This window comes from Cherax quadricarinatus, chromosome 13 (assembly GCF_038502225.1).
Source record: "Cherax quadricarinatus isolate ZL_2023a chromosome 13, ASM3850222v1, whole genome shotgun sequence".
Taxonomy (NCBI): Eukaryota; Metazoa; Arthropoda; class Malacostraca; order Decapoda; family Parastacidae; genus Cherax; species Cherax quadricarinatus.
The window spans coordinates 4,273,567-4,289,033 of NC_091304.1; positions in this window are offsets into that span (position 1 = coordinate 4,273,567).

Genomic DNA, 15,467 nt, shown 5'->3' on the forward strand with positions numbered 1-15,467 from the left:
CCTGGAGATGGGAAGTACAGTGTCTGTACTCTGAAGGAAGGGTGTTAATGTTGTCGTTTTATAACTGTAGTGTAAGCGCACCTCTGGCAAGACAGTGATGGAGTGAATGATGATGAAAGTTTTCTTTTTTTGGGCCACCCTGCCTTGGTGGGAAGCTGCCGATGTGATTTCGAAAATTTTCTGAACTAGCCACTGAGGATGGTGAAGCTGAACACTACAATCAACTTGAATTTGCTGATTACTTATATATATTTATTTATTTTTTATTATCACACTGGCCGATTCCCACCAAGGCAGGGTGGCCCGAAAAAGAAAAACTTTCACCATCATTCACTCCATCACTGTCTTGCCAGAAGGGTGCTTTACACTACAGTTTTTAAACTGCAACATTAACACCCCTCCTTCAGAGTGCAGGCACTGTACTTCCCATCTCCAGGACTCAAGTCCGGCCTGCCGGTTTCCCTGAACCCCTTCATAAATGTTACTTTGCTCACACTCCAACAGCACATCAAGTATTAAAAACCATTTGTCTCCATTCACTCCTATCAAACACGCTCACGCATGCCTGCTGGAAGTCCAAGCCCCTCGCACACAAAACCTCCTTTACCCCCTCCCTCCAACCTTTCTTAGGTCGACCCCTACCCCGCCTTCCTTCCACTACAGACTGATACACTCTTGAAGTCATTCTGTTTCGCTCCATTCTCTCTACATGTCCGAACCACCTCAACAACCCTTCCTCAGCCCTCTGGACAACAGTTTTGGTAATCCCGCACCTCCTCCTAACTTCCAAACTACGAATTCTCTGTATTATATTCACACCACACATTGCTCTCAGACATGACATCTCCACTGCCTCCAGCCTTCTCCTCGCTGCAACATTCATCATATATATATATATATATACACATATATATATTATATATATATATATATATATATACATATACATATATACATTATATATATATATAACATATATATACATATTACATATATATTACATATATATATATATATATATATATATATATATATATATATATATATATATATATATATATATATATATATATATATATATATATGTATATATACATATAAACAGATGCACTACACTATTTATTTATTTATTTATTTATTTATTTATTAATTTGAACATGATACAGAGAAGTACAAGGAATACAATTTTTATAGTGCAGCATGCCAAAAGCACCTTGTATGCAGAGCATTATGGGCAGGCTTAAAATTAACTTAAGATTAACTAAGCAATGATATATTCAGTGGTACAAAAATTATTGTAAAACAGATAACAATTTAGTACAAATGAGTATTACAAAGACAGGTTAAGGTCATTTACTGTGTTGTTGTGTAATCAGTAGAACGGAGTATTATGTTGGATAATGAAGTTAAATAGTAACAAAGTTTGATTGGGTCACAGGTTGACATTTATGAGATACAATAATGAGATACATACATGAGATACAATTATTCAGTATTTATTTAGTTGTGGGTGAGTAAGTGATTTTTGAGAAGAGACTTGAATTTATAAACATATAGTGTTTCTTTATATCCACAGGTAATGAATTCCAGATTTTATGGCCTTTTATGTGCATTGAGTTTTTGCATAGCGTGAGATGGACACGATGAACATCAAAGAGTGATATGTTTACCTGGAGTTTACCTGGAGAGAGTTCCGGGGGTCAACGCCCCCGCGGACCGGTCTGTGACCAGGCCTCCTGGTGGATCAGAGCCTGATCAACCAGGCTGTTACTGCTGGCTGCACGCAAACCAACGTACGAGCCACAGCCCGGCTGGTCAGGAACCGACTTTAGGTGCTTGTCCAGTGCCAGCTTGAAGACTGCCAGGGGTCTGTTGGTAATCCTCCTTATGTATGCTGGGAGGTAGTTGAACAGTCTCGGGCCCCTGACACTTATTGTATGGTCTCTTAACGTGCTAGTGACACCCCTGCTTTTCATTGGGGGGATGTTGCATCGTCTGCCAAGTCTTTTGCTTTCGTAGTGAATGATTTTCGTGTGCAAGTTCGGTACTAGTCCTTCTAGGATTTTCCAGGTGTATATAATCATGTATCTCTCCCGCCTGCGTTCCAGGGAATACAGGTTTATTCCCTGGAACGTGTTATGGTCATGTGTTCTGTTGAGGTTGGTAAGGAGATGTTTGAGGGGAGGGTTTATATCAGAGTTAAGTGTTCTATGAATGTAGTAGGTGCAGTAATAAGTATGGATGTTTTGTATTGTGAGTAGGTTTAGAGTTTTGAATATTGGTGGAGTGTGCTGTTTGTAGTGGGAATTTGTTATCATTCTGACTGCAGCCTTTTGTTGGGTGATTAGTGGTCTGAGATGGTTTATTGTTGTTGAGCCCCATGCACAAATTCCATAGGTGAGACGGATAAATAAGTGAGTGATATAGGGCCAGGAGGGCTGACTCTGGAATATAGTACCGTATCTTCGATAGTATGCCTACGGTCTTGGAATTTTTGGGGGAAATTTGCTGTATATGTGTTTGAAATTTGAGTCTATTATCAAGGTGGATTCCTAGGAATTTTACCTCTGTGAGTTTTGTGACAGGTGATCCATTTATCATTATGTTAAGAGACACATCTGCAGCTCTGTTACCAAACTGAATGTAGTAGGTTTTGTCAATGTTTAGAGTAAGTTTGTTGGTCCACATCCAGGTTGATATTTTCTGTAATTCGGTATTCACAGTATTGGCTAGCGTGACTGGGCTCGGGTGAGAGAAGACGTATGAAGTGTCATCTGCAAATAGTGTGGGTTTGAGTAGTTGCGATGCATTTGGTTGGTCATTTATGTATATGAAAAAGAGAAGAGGGCCTAGGACACTTTCCTGTGGGACACCAACTGTAATTGGCTGTGTGGAAGAGTTTGCCCCATTTGTGTACACATATTGGCTTCTGTTGCTGAGGTATGACTAGGTAGTTGAGGGAGTGCCCTCTTATGTGGAGTAAGTCGTTGTCAACTGTATCGAAAGCTTTACGTAAGTCAATGAAGATCTCCATTATTATTATTATTATAATCAAAAAGAAGCGCTAAGCCACAAGGGCTATACAGCGCTGCACTACGCTATATAGCCCATCTGATTTATGAGTCAGGGCCATACTCCATCAGTGGGTCCCACGTGGGTATTCGGGAAAAATTATTATTATTACATTTATGAGAGGAAATGATAAGTGTCTGGGAAAGTAGGAGGCATTCAAGTTCGATCCAAGAGAGGGTAGATCAAGTCCAGTTTCTCGAATCAATGGCATTTTTTTTTTCTTGTTGAGGGTTCATAGGGGCCAGTGACTGCTCAAGTGCATGGCGCCTTGCCTCCCGGTGCCCAAAATATATTTGCTTTCAGTGGATTTCTTTTGTGCCTAACAATGTTTTATTATCTGTAAACTACATCATCTTTGTACAACATAAAAGAATTAATATTCTGAGTTGGAATTATCATCAATTATTATTGTCATGATTGTCTTCTTTCTTTCATTCTCTGTTGGGTTTATCAGGGCCACTGACAGAATAAGCTGTATCGAGCCCGACTTCTTGATGGTACGAGGAAGATTTGTTGCCCAAGGCTGGGCGATGAAAGAAAAGGAAAAAAAAATCCTTTGTAAATAGAGATAAAAACTTGAAGTTTCCAATTAGATCCCGTGGACCCCCTTGCCAAGCCCCAACAGAGCGGGAAGTCTACGCTCTCACCTGAGTTCAGTAACCGGCTTCCCACCAAAGACCGTTAAAGAATTTTCCGCAGGGCGGAAAAAAAAATGAAGCTGGCTAAAGCAAGCCGATGTACAGGTGCCCCTCCTTTAGAGTGCCCGGTGGGCAAAATAGATGAGGACAAGCGTCCCAGTGAGAACGGGGGAAATTTGTCACTGATACTCAGGCGAGAGAGAGACGTCCACACCCGACGAAGGCTGGCGCAGAAGTCATGATTGTCATCATTATTAACGCCATCATCATCATCAATCTAATATTATCACCATTAGTCATAATCATCATTATTGTCATCACTGTTACCTGGTAAGCAACACTGGCTTTACACACTGAGGTCCGGGGGTCGATGCCCCGGTAAGGATGGAAACATTAGGAAGTGTTTCCTTAAGACACCTGCTGTCCATGTTCACCTAGCAGTAAAATAGGTACCTGGGTGTTAGTCGACTGGTGTGGGTCGCATCCTGGGGCAAAATTGATCCAATTTGCCCGAAATGCCTTACATAACAAGCGGCTTTCTACATAGTAGTATGTCACTGATGTCAGCTAGGCCTGTATACTTTGTATATGTACTTATATAAAAATATAATATCTTTATTTACTACAAGTACATGTACAAGGTATACAGGCCTAGTTGACATCAATGACATACTACTATATAGAAAACCACTTGTTATGCAGAGCATTTCGGGCAAATTAGATGCGACCCACACCAGTCGACTAACACCCAGGTATCCATTTTACTAGATAAGATAAGATAAGATAAGATTTCGTTCGGATTTTTAACCCCGGAGGGTTAGCCACCCAGGATAACCCAAGAAAGTCAGTGTGTCATCGAGGACTGTCTAACTTATTTCCATTGGGGTCCTTAATCTTGTCCCCAAGGATGCGACCCACACCAGTCGACTAACACCCAGGTACCTATTTGCTGCTAGGTGAACAGGACAATAGGTGTAAGGAAACGTGTCGAAATTTCCACCCGCCGGGAATCGAACCCGGGCCCTCCGTGTGTGAAGCGGGAGCTTTAGCCACCAGACCACTGATGAGTGAACATAGACAACCGGTGTAAAGAAACACGCCCAATGTTTTTACCCTCCCTGGGAATCGAACTCAGACCTTCGCTGTGTGAAGCGAGAGCTTTGGCCACGGGACCCCAATGGAAATAAATCACTCTGTCTGACTTTTTGGGGGGTTACCCTAGGTTATCTACACATAAGCTGTTATGTATAATAATCTATGTAACAGTGGTCAGTGGTCAGTCGTCACGTGAGGTCACAGACCCTGAGCTGCTTTGGGGATTAGCGTGGACGGTTACAAAGCATGGCTTGCTTCTGCAGTGTTTTAAAAATTGAGGTTGGAGAGTTGAAGGAGGAGGTCTTGCTTCTCGAGGAGGAGAATAGGAGGCTGAAGGTCCACTTCAATGGGTCTGGGAGACAGTGTGAGGTGGCTGGAGTTGTGGGGAATGAGGCTTCTAGCAGTGAGGTGCAGTCTCTCTCGCTGTGAGGAGGCTATAGGTGGGGAGGTAGCAACGGCTACCAGCAGTGAGGTGCAGTCCAGCACCTGCTACAAGTGGCGAGTGGTTCCCAGTAATGGGAGGAGAATCAGAATAAGGAAAGTTAAGAGTGAAGATCTGAAGGAAGGAAATTGCTTCTCTGTTCTTCAGGATGAATGTACTTCAGTGGCCAGTGAAGGTAAGGGTACTACTGCCCCTGCTAACAGAGGTAAGCGCATTCTTGTGGTTGGTGACTCTCAGGTAAGATATATTGACCGTGCTTTTTGTAATAGGAATAAGAAGATGAGAGATAGAGTGTGCTTCCCTGGAGCTGGTGTTGGGGACATAGTTAACAGGCTGGATAATATCATGTCAGGTAATGGGAACAAGCCCATTATCTGTCTCAGTGCTGGTGGAAATGATATTGGGAAGGGTAGGAGAGAAGAGCTGCTAGATAAGTACAGGTCAGCTATAGATTTCATTAAGTCTAAGGGAGGGGTCCCAATCATATGTAGCATCTTGCCTAGAAGGGGAGTAGGAAATGAATGGTTGTCTAGGGCAATTGGTGTAAATTGCTGGCTAGACAGATACTGCAAGGAACTTGCAATCCCATTCATTCAATTCAATTCAAATTCAAAGTTTATTCTCTATAAGGATTACAATGCTGAGTTTACAGAAATTTGGTTATTGTGTGGTTTACATGTAGTAAAATAGTGATTACAGAGTGTACCACTAGAACGCTTAGCATGGCTAGGCATTTCGGGCATACTTAGTTTTATTCTTAATTGTAAAATATTACAAATTATGAGGTAAGTTGGTATTATGGCTAAGTAACTAAATACTAACTTGTGAGTTTAACAATGTGAATGCTTTTGTTTTGGCACAGTACATAGTTTCAGTATTGGAGTATCACAGGATTCATTATTTTAAGATTGAGACACATGTTGTCAGGTATACCAGCCGTCAGCGTGCCTCGTTGTGCTCCCGGCTTTCTGGTGTTTTCACGGTCGCTCTTACGTGCTAGAACTTTAATTTGTGTCATCAATCCTATACGATACATCCCTCTAGCGCCTGGAACCAATCTTGGGCGGAAAACATTATATACTGAGTCAAAAAAGGAGAATTAGTGTGCATTACCTAGCAGAGTTTACTGCCAGAGGGGAATCATAGGCCTGTTTCCCGTGTGAAAAAATAATAATAATTGAACGTTGTGTCAGAGGAGAGAAAGTCTCCCTGAAAGCATTGAGTATACATAGTGTATAGTGTATACTACAGTGGCTCCCTAGTATATTGATGATAAAGGCTAAAGTGTCATTTGAAAACAGGTGAATTTGTAAATGAAGTGATAAGCCTATAGAGGCAGGTGCCAGAAGTCGCCAGAAACTTACCACAGGTCAGCTGTTTTTAATAATCTTCCTGGCCTGCTAGTGTACTCGCATATAATCTAGTGATACCAGTGAATAGCAGAATACAGTGTTGTAGTAGCAACTAACCAGTATTATAATGGTACTTAGTGGAGTGGAGTGACTTTCATTAGTTTCATTTTCTTGAAATACGAGACGTTACTGTGAATTTCATATAACCTGTAGTTACCAGCGGTCGCAATATACACAACGAGAAGCAATTATTACTACAGAAAAAGCGTCCTTCCTCCAAAATTTGCACCAGTCAACTATAGTGATAATATAGCATTTATTGTGGTGGAGACGGAAAAACAAAAATAGAAAAGCCAGATACAGCGATTGATAAACAAAGAGGTCGACTGTACGTCATTGTAGGAGCTGCCAGATATCACCGGCTCTTCAACACGCAAGTTATACTTTTGTATCAGTCAAATCACATATTACTCGGGTAGATAATTTCCAGTAGATCCTTCATGTGTTAGCTCAAATCACCGACCAGTATGTTTTAAATAAGTGACCCACTGATCAGAGCAGATCGACTGGTCCGAACCCTTGACTGGTCCGAACCCGGGACTGGTTTCAAACAGTTTCGTTGGACAATAAAGCAGACTGTAAACGGATGGGTTTGTAGGCGCCCTTATAAACACAAACATTAAAAATCAGGAACGTGACGGTAAGCTGTCCAATATACAAAAAGAGTTAGAAACAGAAATACAAATAGCTAGAGCTTCATTTAAGGTTATTAATATAATATTCAAGAGGTTGCTAGTAGACTTGCAGTAAATCAACCATTCAAATCATTATGAAGCTGTGTGTAGTCTGTGGTCAGTCAAACAAACGGGCTACCACATGGATAAATTGTCATTTTTGTGGAAATTGGTGTCACGCCCCTTGTGCAGATATCCCAGAACTAGCTACAAGCAGTATTAAAACAGAGAAGTGTTTTTGGGTATGCCCAAATGAGGAAAATCTGTGGACCAAAATCACAAGGGTATTAAAAGAGGATAACATCAAAGCTGCTTTCATAGAAAACCTGGAAGCTTTCCACAACAGATGGGAACATAAAAAGTCCGGGCTGAATGGTACTGCCCTTGATACTGGCCATGTAGTCACAAACTGTAAGGCTGGAGGTGATGTCCTGGTAGTCAGTAAATGTGGGGCTGATAGTGCTGTCCTGGGAGACAGTAATGGTGAAGCTGGAGGTGCTGTCCTGGGAGACAGAAATGGTGAAGCTGGAGATACTGTCCTGGTAGACAGTAATGGTGAAGCTGGAGATTTTGTCCAGATAGTCGGGAATTATACGCAGGAAGGAATACATATAAATGACCTCATAGAGGACAGGAGCCATAGTAGGGAAACAAGTGTAGTCAAAGATAAGATAAAACCAATATTGCAAACCAGAAATACCGCAGGAAATAGCAAACAAGAGGACTCAAATAGCAATAGTGAGGATAAATTACCAAAAACAACTGGTGGGAGCTCCATTGTTGGTGCTAAGGAGGATAGGAATAAGACAGGGAAACATGCACCAACAGGGAATACAGTCACAGAAACCCAAGGCAAACGGAAACCAAGCCTGTGCACATACTATGCACTTGGTATCTGCTGGCATGGGAAATCTGGAAAAACAGATGGGACATGCAACTATGACCACCCTAGAAAATGTCATGCCCATATGACAACAGGAAAATGCAAACTCCCTTCCTGTAAGCTTTTTCACCCTGAAATGTGTACCTCTTCAGTACAGGAAAGACTGTGCTATAACTTAAATTGCCAGGCATACCATCTAAAGGGGACAAAAAGATACAAAACATCCAGGCCATGGGAAAACCTGGGTAGCCACAGCCACTCAAGAGGGAGAGGTTTTTTAGTGCCAGGAAGGAAAAAAAACTGGCAGGAAATGGCAGAAATCGTACACCAAATCCAGTCATTCCTGGAGTGGAACCACAGTCGATGGCCTCCACTCCAAACCAACAGATACAGATACTAATGCCGGAAAAAAAATCCCCCCCCAGTACCAACAATACCACCAGTCCGATGACATTCTTCTTTGCAAATATACAGGGTCTAAAGCCAGCAATAAACAACAAAATACCTTTCATCCGTGGACTGCTTGCAGAGGCAAAGGCAATGTTCGCGGCTTTCACTGAGACCCACATAAAGGATCACTTGGACAACGAAATATGGATCCCAGGTTACAACCTATACAGATGTGACAGAGTGAACAGGCAAAAGGGGGGGGTTGGCCTGTACATTGCAGAGTCACTTGTTTGCACAGAACTGCTTAATGCCTCAAATGACGTAGTGGAAGTTTTAGCAGTAAAGGTCGAGAACCAAAACCTAGTCATTGTGGTAGTCTACAAGCCTCCGGATGCAACATCCCAGCAATTCCAGGAACAGCTGTTAAAAATTGACCACTGTCTGGAAAATCTTCCAGCTCCTGCACCCAACATCTTGCTCCTGGGGGATTTCAACTTAAGGCACCTAAAATGGAGGAATATAGCAAATAATATTGTTGCAGTAATAACACCAGGAGGCAGCTCTGATGAAAACTCACACTCACACGAGCTTTTAAATCTCTGCACAAAATTCAATTTAAACCAGCAAATAATAGAGCCTACTAGACTGGAGAATACACTAGACCTCATCTTCACTAACAATGATGATCTGATAAGAAATGTCACCATATCAAAAACAATATACTCAGATCACAACATAATTGAGGCTCAGACATGTATGCGTGGAGCCCCAGACCGACAAAATGAGACTAGTCACGAGGGAGCATTCACCAAATTCAACTTCAATAACAAAAACATAAAGTGGGACCAAGTAAACCAAGTCCTAACCGATATAAGCTGGGAAGATATACTAAGCAACACAGACCCAAACTTATGCCTAGAACAGATTAACTCGGTGGCACTCGATGTATGCACAAGGCTTATTCCTCTAAGAAAAAGGAGGAGTAGATGTAAAATAGAAAGAGACAGGCGCTCCCTTTACAGGCGACGGAAAAGAATAACAGAGCGGCTAAAAGAGGTCAATATATCAGAAATGCGCAGGGAGACACTGGTCAGAGAAATAGCAAGCATCGAACTTAAGCTAAAAGAATCCTTTAGGAGTCAGGAATCGCGGGAAGAACTAAAAGCCATAAATGAAATCGAAAGAAACCCAAAGTATTTCTTCTCCTATGCCAAATCAAAATCGAGAACAACGTCCAGTATTGGGCCCCTACTTAAACAAGATGGGTCCTACACAGATGACAGCAAGGAAATGAGTGAGCTACTCAAGTCCCAATATGACTCAGTTTTTAGCAAGCCGCTAACCAGACTGAGAGTCGAAGATCAAAATGAATTTTTTATGAGAGAGCCACAAAATTTGATTAACACAAGCCTATCCGATGTTATCCTGACGCCAAATGACTTCGAACAGGCGATAAATGACATGCCCATGCACTCTGCCCCAGGGCCAGACTCATGGAACTCTGTGTTCATCAAGAACTACAAGAAGCCCCTATCACGAGCCTTTTCCATCCTATGGAGAGGGAGCATGGACACGGGGGTCGTCCCTCAGTTACTAAAAACAACAGACATAGCCCCACTCCACAAAGGGGGCAGTAAAGCAACAGCAAAGAACTACAGACCAATAGCACTAACATCCCATATCATAAAAATCTTTGAAAGGGTCCTAAGAAGCAAGATCACCACCCATCTAGAAACCCATCAGTTACACAACCCAGGGCAACATGGGTTTAGAACAGGTCGCTCCTGTCTGTCTCAACTACTGGATCACTACGACAAGGTCCTAAATGCACTAGAAGACAAAAAGAATGCAGATGTAATATATACAGACTTTGCAAAAGCCTTCGACAAGTGTGACCATGGCGTAATAGCGCACAAAATGCGCGCTAAAGGAATAACAGGAAAAGTTGGTCGATGGATCTATAATTTCCTCACTAACAGAACACAGAGAGTAGTCGTCAACAGAGTAAAGTCCGAGGCAGCTACGGTGAAAAGCTCTGTTCCACAAGGCACAGTACTAGCTCCCATCTTGTTCCTCATCCTCATATCCGACATAGACAAGGATGTCAGCCACAGCACCGTGTCTTCCTTTGCAGATGACACCCGAATCTGCATGACAGTGTCTTCCATTGCAGACACTGCAAGGCTCCAGGCGGACATCAACCAAATCTTTCAGTGGGCTGCAGAAAACAATATGAAGTTCAACGATGAGAAATTTCAATTACTCAGATATGGTAAACATGAGGAAATTAAATCTTCATCAGAGTACAAAACAAATTCTGGCCACAAAATAGAGCGAAACACCAACGTCAAAGACCTGGGAGTGATTATGTCGGAGGATCTCACCTTCAAGGACCATAACATTGTATCAATCGCATCTGCTAGAAAAATGACAGGATGGATAATGAGAACCTTCAAAACTAGGGAGGCCAAGCCCATGATGACACTCTTCAGGTCACTTGTTCTATCTAGGCTGGAATATTGCTGCACTCTAACAGCACCTTTCAAGGCAGGTGAAATTGCCGACCTAGAAAATGTACAGAGAACTTTCACGGCGCGCATAACGGAGATAAAACACCTCAATTACTGGGAGCGCTTGAGGTTTCTAAACCTGTATTCCCTGGAACGCAGGAGGGAGAGATACATGATTATATACACCTGGAAAATCCTAGAGGGACTAGTACCGAACTTGCACACGAAAATCACTCACTACGAAAGCAAAAGACTTGGCAGACGATGCACCATCCCCCCAATGAAAAGCAGGGGTGTCACTAGCACGTTAAGAGACCATACAATAAGTGTCAGGGGACCGAGACTGTTCAACTGCCTCCCAGCACACATAAGGGGGATTACCAACAGACCCCTGGCAGTCTTCAAGCTGGCACTGGACAAGCACCTAAAGGCAGTTCCTGATCAGCCGGGCTGTGGCTCGTACGTTGGTTTGCGTGCAGCCAGCAGCAACAGCCTGGTTGATCAGGCGCTGATCCACCAGGAGGCCTGGTCACAGACCGGGCCGCGGGGGCGTTGACCCCCGAAACTCTCTCCAGGTAAACTCCAGGTAATATTTCTGTTTATGGTCAAATGAGTGAGTGAGTGTAAGTGTGAACCACCAGGTGGTATTCATTGACAACTGGAACAACTTTCATGGCAAACATGATATGTATGCAAGGGATGTGGTACATCTCTCTGGGGCTGGGGTGGTAGCACTTGCAAACTCAATTGAGAAGGCCATTGGTGAAATGCCTATGATTTTAAACTGATAGAAGATAGAGGTATGGGTGTGTGTGGGAAACAAGCAGGTTGCAACACTAGGGTTTGAAACAGTAAAAGTATAAAAGGCATTCAGCATGACGTTATAAATAAAGACAATAGATCAGGTCAGCAAACAAAGGGGGACAGCAGAGGGCAGCAAGGGACTAGCTCCTTTAAGGTTTACTATACTAATGGCAGGAGTGTAAGAAATAAGATAGATGAGCTAAGATTAATTGCAAGTGCAGGAAACATAGATATTATTGCTATAACAGAGACCTGGCTCAATCTGAAAGATAAAGAGATGCCCTCCGAATGTCACATACAAGGTATAAATTATTCCACACTGACAGGGTCAACAGGAAGGGTGGTGGAGTAGCGATGTATGTCAGAGACAATTTAAATTGTTGTGTTAGACAAGATATAAAATTAGAAGCGTCAGCCACTGAATCTGTTTGGTTGCAGCTTCTCGAGGGCCGAGAAAAGCTGGTTTTGGGTGTGATTTACAGGGCCCCAAATCTTGATAGGGAGTGCAGTAAACTTCTATGGGACGAAATTCGTAAGGCATCTACATACGAAAATGTTGTTCTAATGGGAGATTTCAGCTATAGACAGATTAACTGGAGCAATTTGACAGGAAATTTAGAGTCAGGTGACTTTCTTGATACGATCCAGGATTGTTTTTAAAACAGTTTGTGACAGAGCCAACTAGGGGAAATAACCTCCTTGACTTGGTTCTTGCCAGTAGGGAAACACTAATTAATAATCTTGAGGTTAATGATGAGGTTGGGGAAAGTGATCACAAATCACTCAGTTTTAATATATCATGGAATTCCCCTAATAATGGCAATCAAGTCTCTGTCCCTGACTTTCGCTTGGCTGATTACATAGGACCGAAAAATTGCTTAGGTGGGCTGAACTGGAATGACCTGACTAAGGGTCAGGTAGGTGGTGATGGTTGCCGATATGACTCTTTCCAGGGCATAGTTCTAGCTGCTCAGTCAAATTATGTTCCAAACAGGGAAATCAGATCAAACAAAAATGATCCTAAATGGATGAACAATAGATTAAAATATCTGATTGGTCAAAAGAGAGGCATATATAGGCAAATCAAAAGAGGAGAGGGGCAATTAACAAATCGATATATTCAGTTAAAGAGAGAAATAAAAAAGGGAATTAGAAAAGCAAAAAGAGATTATGAGGTTAAAGTTGCAAGAGAATCGAAGACTAACCCAAAAGGATTCTTTCAGGTATACAGAAGTAAGATCAGGAACAAGATAGGCCCACTCAAAAGTTCCTCGGGTCAGCTCACTGACAGTGATAAGGAAATGTGTAGAATTTTTAACACATACTTCCTCTCAGTTTTTACACAGGAGGATACCAGCGATATTCCAGAAAGGATAAATTATGTAGAACAGGACGATAATAAACTGTGCACGATTAGGGTCACAAGTGACATGGTCCTTAGGCAAATAGATAAATTAAAACCTAACAAATCCCCAGGCCCTGATGAACTGTATGCAAGGGTTCTAAAGGAATGTAAAGAGGAGCTTAGCACACCTTTGGCTAATCTTTTCAACATATCACTACAAACTGGCATGGTGCTAGATAAGTGGAAAATGGCAAATGTGATACCTATTTTCAAAGCAGGTGACAGGTCCTTAGCTTCGAACTATAGACCAATAAGCCTTACCTCCATAGTGGGAAAATTTATGGAATCTGTGGAAATTTGCATTTGTGTGAATGTAACTAATTATGTACATAACAGTAAATGATAACAAAGATAATTATTATTTATCAATGTTACATAGACAAGTAGGAATTTGGGACACCTAGGTCGCAAAAAATGTCCCCCTTCGATACCTACCACTGTCATAACCACAAGTTGCTCTGGACCTATTAATTAAATGAAATATACATACACCAGGAATACTGGTAAATATATAAATTTGTGGACTGTATATTAAAAAATGATTAATATAAATTCACATATACATAACAGAAGGAAAATATATCTTAATATCACTCACCAATTTGACTGGATATTAAGTTGTATCATACTCAGAAAAACCTCACTAACTAAATTTATGAAAACACTGACCAGAATTATACACAAATCTAGAGAGCTTATCTGAGGTTCCTGGAGCTGTCTTGTCCAGTCGTCTGATATCTCAAGTTATGCAGGAATGCACATCCAACAATTTCGCCTCCTATTTGAGAGGTGTCAATCCAATTTTAACCTCTAGAGCACGAAAAATTCTTCCCATTATATTAACGTTGTATCCAATTCAAAACCAAGATGGCGAGTCTCGTCTGCGCAGACGCAGGCTTTCCGTTTTCTATGACATAAATATTATTAAATACAGTATGGCCATCTATTTACATATAAATACTGAATTTCTGGAAAATATATACAGTATTTTCCACAGAATCAATAATTGCCGAGGCAGTTCGTAGCCACCTTGAAAAGCATAAATTAATCAACGAATCTCAGCATGGTTTTATAAAGGGGTGTTCCTGCCTTACGAATTTATTAACTTTTTTCACTAAGGTATTTGAGAAGGTAGATCATGGTAATGAATATGATATTGTGTATATGGACTTCAGTAAGGCTTTTGACAGGGTCCCACATCAGAGACTATTGAGGAAAATTAAGGCACATGGAATAGGAGGAGACATTTTTTCCTGGATAGAGGCATGGTTGACAAATAGACAGCAGAGAGTTTGCATAAATGGGGAGAAATCGGAGTGGGGAAGCGTCACGAGCGGTGTTCCACAGGGGTCAGTGTTGGGTCCCCTGCTGTTCACAATCTACATAAACGACATAGATGAGGGCATAAAGAGCGACATCAGAAAGTTTGCCGATGACACCAAAATAGGCCGTCGAATTCATTCTGACGAGGACATTAGAGCACTCCAGGAAGATTTGAATAGACTGATGCAGTGCTCGGAGAAGTGGCAGATGCAGTTTAATATAGACAAATGCAAAGTTCTAAATGTTGGACAGGACAATAACCATGCCACATATAAACTAAATAATGTAGATCTTAATATTACGGATTGCGAAAAAGATTTAGGAGTTCTGGTTAGCAGTAATCTGAAACCAAGACAACAGTGCATAAGTGTTCGCAATAAAGCTAATAGAATCCTTGGCTTCATATCAAGAAGCATAAATGATAGGAGTCCTCAGGTTGTTCTTCAGCTCTATACATCCTTGGTTAGGCCTCATTTAGATTATGCTGCACAGTTTTGGTCACCGTATTACAGAATGGATATAAATGCTCTGGAAAATGTACAAAGGAGGATGACAAAGTTGATCCCATGTATCAGAAACCTTCCCTATGAGGATAGACTAAGGGCCCTGAATCTGCACTCTCTAGAAAGACGTAGAATTAGGGGGGATATGATTGAGGTGTATAAATGGAAGACAGGAATAAATAAAGGGGATGTAAGTAGTGTGCTGAAAATATCTAGCCTAGACAGGACTCGCAGCAATGGTTAATTTAAGCTGGAAAAATTCAGATTCAGGAAGGATATAAGAAAGTACTGGTTTGGTAATAGAGTTGTGGATGAG